Source organism: Pongo abelii, chromosome 9, assembly GCF_028885655.2.
Source record: "Pongo abelii isolate AG06213 chromosome 9, NHGRI_mPonAbe1-v2.0_pri, whole genome shotgun sequence".
Classification (NCBI taxonomy): Eukaryota; Metazoa; Chordata; class Mammalia; order Primates; family Hominidae; genus Pongo; species Pongo abelii.
The window spans coordinates 93,464,708-93,471,138 of NC_071994.2; positions in this window are offsets into that span (position 1 = coordinate 93,464,708).

Genomic DNA, 6,431 nt, shown 5'->3' on the forward strand with positions numbered 1-6,431 from the left:
TCTGAGAAACTACAAAATATCTCCTCTGACCTTTCCACATGCAAACTTGTTTCACAACCACCTGACTAAGTAACAGTCTATTTGAGATGTCTCATAGATGCTGGGCATTCTGAAATACATGATCCAGTAGATGGAAAAGGAATTGACCATCACACAAATTATTTTTAACTAAGATTTCCTATTGTTTCTGATTTAGAAGTATGTTTATGATCCTTTTCAAAGCAATGTTGTTTCTCCTTGTTCATTTTTACCTCTTACTCATCTTATTTTTTGTTTTAAATTGGCCATGCAATGTGAAGGGAAAGAAGATATAAGAAACTTTGATTTGCATCTCAACTCCCTTATATATGTATTTACTTGAATGTGGAAAACTCAATTTACTTTCTGAATCTATTTTTCCATCAAAAGAAAGGAGGATTTAGATGATGAATAATAACATATCATATAGTCCTAAGATTATGATATAATTGGGGTTAAAAAGAAAAACATAGCTATATGTTCTGAGTTTCATTAGGAGACTGATATATGTGTAGATGAACAAAAAATCCTTTAGTTTGTTAAATAGGTAATATAAATTCAGCATTTTGTCAAAGAGAAAATTAAAAGTCTACCACCAAGGTGGTAACAGGGATAAGAATAGCCTCCTGCCATAAACAACTATAAAAATAAGTATAATGTAGAAAATAGTTTCATAAATTAGACAACACGATATATGAACCTGTAATTCCGAAAAAAAGTGAAATAAATGGCATGTGCCCCGCCATTTTCCTAGCTTTATTCCCAGTGACGATTTCTTGTCATTGGTACAGGGAAGTGGTGCCCATAGAAAGCACAATAGCCTGAAGAGTACAGGAGAAAGGGAGTGGAGTTTGAACCTGCTTAGTTGGTAGTTTTAGTGTTTCAAGAAATTGTTCCATTTCATTTAAGTTGTCAATGTTTTGGGCATACAGTTGTTCATATTATTTTATTATTATTTTGATGTCCATGGATATGGTAGTAATAAACCTTTTTTTAAAAAATTTCTGATATTGGCAATTTGTGTTTTTGGTCTTTTTTATCAAAGTTAGTCTAACTAGAATTTTATCAATTTTATTTATCTTTTCAGATAATCAGATTTTGTTTTGTTATTTTTTTTTTTTGTTTTCAATTTTATTGATTTCTACTCAAATTTTTATTTATTTATTTATTTTTGCTGCTGCTTCTCTCTCTCTCTTTTTTTTTTTTTTTTTTTTTTTTTTTTGAGACAGAGTCTTGTTCTGTCACACAGGCTGGAGTGCAGTAGCTTGATCTCGGCTCACTGCAACCTCTGCTGGCCGGGTTCAAGCGATTCTTCTGTCTCAGCCTCCCAAGTAGCTGATATTACTGGCTCCTTTCTAGATTTTCTATTTTTCCTTGTTTTACTGCAGTTTGAATACGATATGTGTAAATGTAAAATTTTTGGTAATTTATGCTGGTTGGTGTTCTCTGACCTTTCTAGATCTCAGTTTCATATCTGTCATTTATTTATGGAAAATTATCAGTTGTCACTAATTATATATTTTTTCAGTTATGCTCTTGTTTCTGTCACTACTAGTCCAATTTTGCATATTTTACACCTTTGGAAATTGACCAACAGGTCTCAGTTATTCTGTTTTGTTTCAACTGCACTGATTCTTTCCTTTGGCCTGCTCAGTCTACTGTTGAGCTTAAGGAGTAAATTCTTCAGTTCTGTCACAGTGTTTTTTATTTATTCTCAGAATTTCCATCTTCCTGTTGATATCACCCATCTGTTGTCACACACTGTCTACTTTTTCCATTAAAACCTTTAACATGTTAATCATCATTATTATTTCACATGCCCTATCTGATAACTCCAAATCTGTGTCATAACTCAGCCAAGTTCCTATGTTGACTTTGTCTCCTCAGACTGTCTTTTTCTTGTCTTTCAGCATGCCTTGTCATTCTTGATTGAGATCTGGGCATGCAGTATTAGGCTAAAGGAACTGAGGTGGAGTCTTTTACTGTGAGTCTTTCAATTAATTTGGTTAGAAGATGGTCTGTGTTTAATGTTTGCTATAGCTGTGACAGAGGTTTCAAATTATTACAGTTCTTCAAATTGTTCTTGTGTTTATATGTCTTGTCATCTTGAGAATTCCTAAGCTGAGTTTGCATCTTAGGGTTCTTTTAGTTGTACTCCCCTGTTATTATACTAGAGCCCTGTTGAGGTAGTGATTAGATATGGAAGGGGAAGTATGCTATAATAACGTAATTAAATCTCAGTCTTTTAGCAGGCCTGTGTGTCTGGGTTATAATCTTCACAAACGGTTTTTTTTTAATCATTTAAAAATTTTATTATGTATTTATTTTAGTAAAATACCCATAACATAGAACTTACCATCTTAACCATTTTATATGTATAGTTCACTAGCATTAACATATTCATAATGTTCTCTAATCATCATCACCATCTATCTTCACAATTCTTTCTTCTTCTAAAACTGAAGCTTTGTACCCATTAAACAATAAATCCCCCTCCCCCGACCCTGCCATTCTCCTGGCTCTTAGAACCAACATTCTACTTTCTGTCTTTATGATTTTGATTAATTGCATCATATGAGTAGAATAATACAGTATTTGTGTGTGTGTGTTTGTGTGTGTGTGTGTGTGTATGTGTGTGTGTCTGGTGTATTTCACTTAAATGTCCTTAGGGTTCATCCAGGTTGTAGCATATTTCAGAATTTCCTTCCTTTTAAAATCTAAGTAATGTTTCATTGTATGTATATCTGACATTTTACTTATCTGTTCATCTGTCGACAGACACTTGAGCTGCTTCTACATTTTAGCTATTGTGAATAGTGCTGCTATGAAATGGGTATACAATCATCTCTTTGAGATTTTGCTTTCCCTTCTTCTGTGATATATCCAGAAGTGGAATTCCTGCATCATATAATAGTTTTTGAGGAGCTGTCATACTGTTTTCCACAGTAGTTTTACCATTTTACATTCCTACCTACATTGCACAGGGGTTCCAATTTCCAAGCATTCTGGCCAACATTTGTTATCCTCTATTTGTCTTCTTCTTTTTTTTAACAATAGCCATTCTAATGGGTGTGAGGTGGTATCTCTTGTAGTTTTGATTTGAATTTCCATAACTATTAGTGATGTTGAGCATTTTTTCATGTACTTATTAGCCATTTATATATCTTCCTTGGAGAAATGCCTATACAAGTCTTTTGACCTTTTTTTGAATCATTTTTTTTTTGTAGTTGAGTTTAAGGAATTTCATATATTTTCTAGACTTCAATCTCTTATCAGATATATAATTTGCAAATATTTCTCTCATTTTGTGCATTACTTTTTTATTCTGTTATTACTGTCTTTTGATGCATAAAGATCTGTGGGTATGGTAGGTAGATGTAGGAGAAGGAAAACACTCTATAATATTTTGATTAAGTCTCAGTCTTTCAGTGGGCCTGTGTCCCTGAGTTATAATCTTCACAGGTGTTTCTTAGCATATTACCCCCCCCCCACCACCCCCATTTTCATGCTGCTATTAAAGACATACCCAAGATTGGGTAATTTATAAAGGAAAGATTTTAATTGACTCAGTTCAGCATGGCTGGGAAGGCCTCAGGAAGCTTACATTCATGGTGGAAGGGGAAGCAAAGAGGTCCTTCTTCAGATGGTGGCAGGAAGAGAAGTGATAGCAAAGTGGGGGAAAATCCCCTTATAACACCATCAGATCTGGTGAGAACTCACTATCATGAGAACAGCATGGAGGTAACTGCCCACATAATTCAGTTACCTCTCAATGAGTCCCTCCCACGTCAAGTGGGGATTATGGGAACTACAATTCAAGAAGATATTTGGGTCGATACCCAGCCAAACCATCTCATTCTGACCCTGGCCCCTCCCAAATCTCATGTCCTCACATTTCAAAACAAGTTCATGCCTTCCCAACAGTACCCCAAGGAATTAACTCATTCCAGCATTAACTCCAAAGTCCACAGTCCAAAGTCTCATCTGAGACAAGGTAAGTCCCTTCTGCCTATGAGCCTGTAAAATCAAAAACAAATTAGTTACTTCATAGGTAAAATGGGGGTATAGAAATTGGGTAAATACCCCCATTTAAAATGGGAGCAATTGAACAAAATGAAGAGGCTATAGACCCCATGCAAGTCTGAAATCCAACAGGGCAGTCATTAAACCTTAAAGTTCCAAATGATCTTCTTTGACTCCAGGTCTCATATCCAGGTCACACTGATGCAAGAGGTGGGCTCCCATGACTTTATGCAGCTCTGTCTCTGTGGCTTTGCAGGGTACAGCCCCCGTCCTGGCTGTTTTATGGGCTGGTGTCTGCCATTTTTCCAGGCACAGGCACACGAGGCAAGCTGTTGGTGGATCTAACATTCTGAGGTCTTGGAGGACAGTGGCCCTCTACTCACAGCTCCACTAGGCAGTGCCCCAGTGGGGACTCTGTGTGGGGGCTCCTACACCACGATTACCTTCTGCATTGCCCTAGCAGAGATACTCCATGAGGGACCCGCCCCTACAGCACACCTCTGCATTTCCATACATCCTCAGAAATCTAGGCAGTGGTTCCCAAACCTCAATTCTTGACTTCTGTGCACCTGCAGGCCCAACACCACATAGATGCTGCCAAAGCTTAAGCCTACACCCTCTGAAGGCCTGACCTGAGCTGTACGTTGGCCCCTTTTAGCCATGGCTGGAGTGGCTGGGATGCAGGGCGCCAAGTCCCAAGGCTGCACACAGCAGGGGGCCCTGGGCCCAACTCAGGAAACCATTTTTTCCTCCTACGCCTTTGGGCCCATGATGGGAGGGACTGCCATGAGAATTTCTGACATGCCCTGAAGATATTTTCCCCATTGTCTTGGTGATTAACATTTGATTCCTTGTTACTTATGCAAATTTCTGCAACTGGCTTGAATTTCTTCCCAGAAAATGGGTTTTTCTATTCTATCACATTGTCAGACTGCAAATTTTCCAAACTTTTATGCTGTGCTTTCTCTTGAATGCTTTGCTGCTTAGAAATTTCTTCTGCCATATACCCTAAATCATCTCTCTCAAGTTCAAAGTTCCACAGATCTCTAGGGTAGGGGCAAAATACCACCAGTCTCTTTGCTTCAAACATAGCAAGAATAACCTTTATTTCAGTTCCCAACAAGTTTCTCCTCTCCATCTGAGACCTGCTCAGCCTGGACTTCATTGTCCATATCACTATCAGCATTTTGGTCAAAGCCATTCAATAAGTCTCTAGAAAGTTCCAAACTTTCTCACATCTTTATGTCTTCTTCTGAGCCCTCTAAACTGTCCCAACCTCTGCCTGTTACCCAGCTCCAAAGTCAGTTCCACATTTCAGATATCTTTACAGCAGCACCCCACTCCCACTACCCAGTATCAATGTACTGTATTAGTCTGTTTTCATGAAAATAGCATAGAGGAAACTGCTCCCATGATTCAATTACCTCCCACTGGGCCTCTCCCACAACACACAGGGATTATAGGAACTACAATTCAAGATGAGATTTGGGTGGGGACACAGCCAAACCATATCAGATGAGAAAGACTGCTGATGTCTTATTGGAAACAATCCAATATAGAGGATAGTGGAACAATATCTTCAAAGTACTAGAAAGAAGAAAAAATCAATCAATCTGAAATTGTGTATTAGTAATATGTCTTTCAAAAATGAAGGTCAAAAATACAAAACAGAAAAACATTATCACCTGCATACATTCACTACAAGTAACAGTAAAGTAAATTATTTAGGCAGAATGAAAATTATAGCAGAAATCTGAATCTATACAGAGGAATGAAGAGCACCAGAAATGGTATGTTGGAAAATGTAAAAGAACATTCTAATTTTAGTCTTTAAAAGATATTTTATAGTTTAATGGACAATTTATGGAGGATTTTATACATATGTAAAAATAAAATTTATGAACAGTATAAGGCAAAGGTTGGGCAGAATGGATGAAAGTACACTGTTTTCCAGTTTCTATACTCTGTGTAAAGTGATGTAATGTCATTTGAAGGTAGACTATAATAAGCTAAAGTTTTTAACTATAAACTTCAAATTAATAACATAAATAACAAAAGAAAGAGTTATATCTAATAAGCCAATAACAAAGATAAAATGAAATTATAAAAAATTCACCACAGTTTTCTCAAAGAGAACAAAGAATATGAAGAGAAAGAAGCAACATTGTCTTTATTTTCAGATAACATTATTTTCTGTATAGAACATTCTGTGGAATCTACAAAATAAAACTTGTAGAATTAATAAGTAAATGTAGCATAGTTGCAGTGTACAAGGTCATTATTATAAATTAACAGTATATTTTTATTTTAAAAAGGAGCAGTCAAGGTGATACTTAAAAATTTTAAATTCTACTAAAAAGCATAATATACATAGGCAGAAATTTAACAAA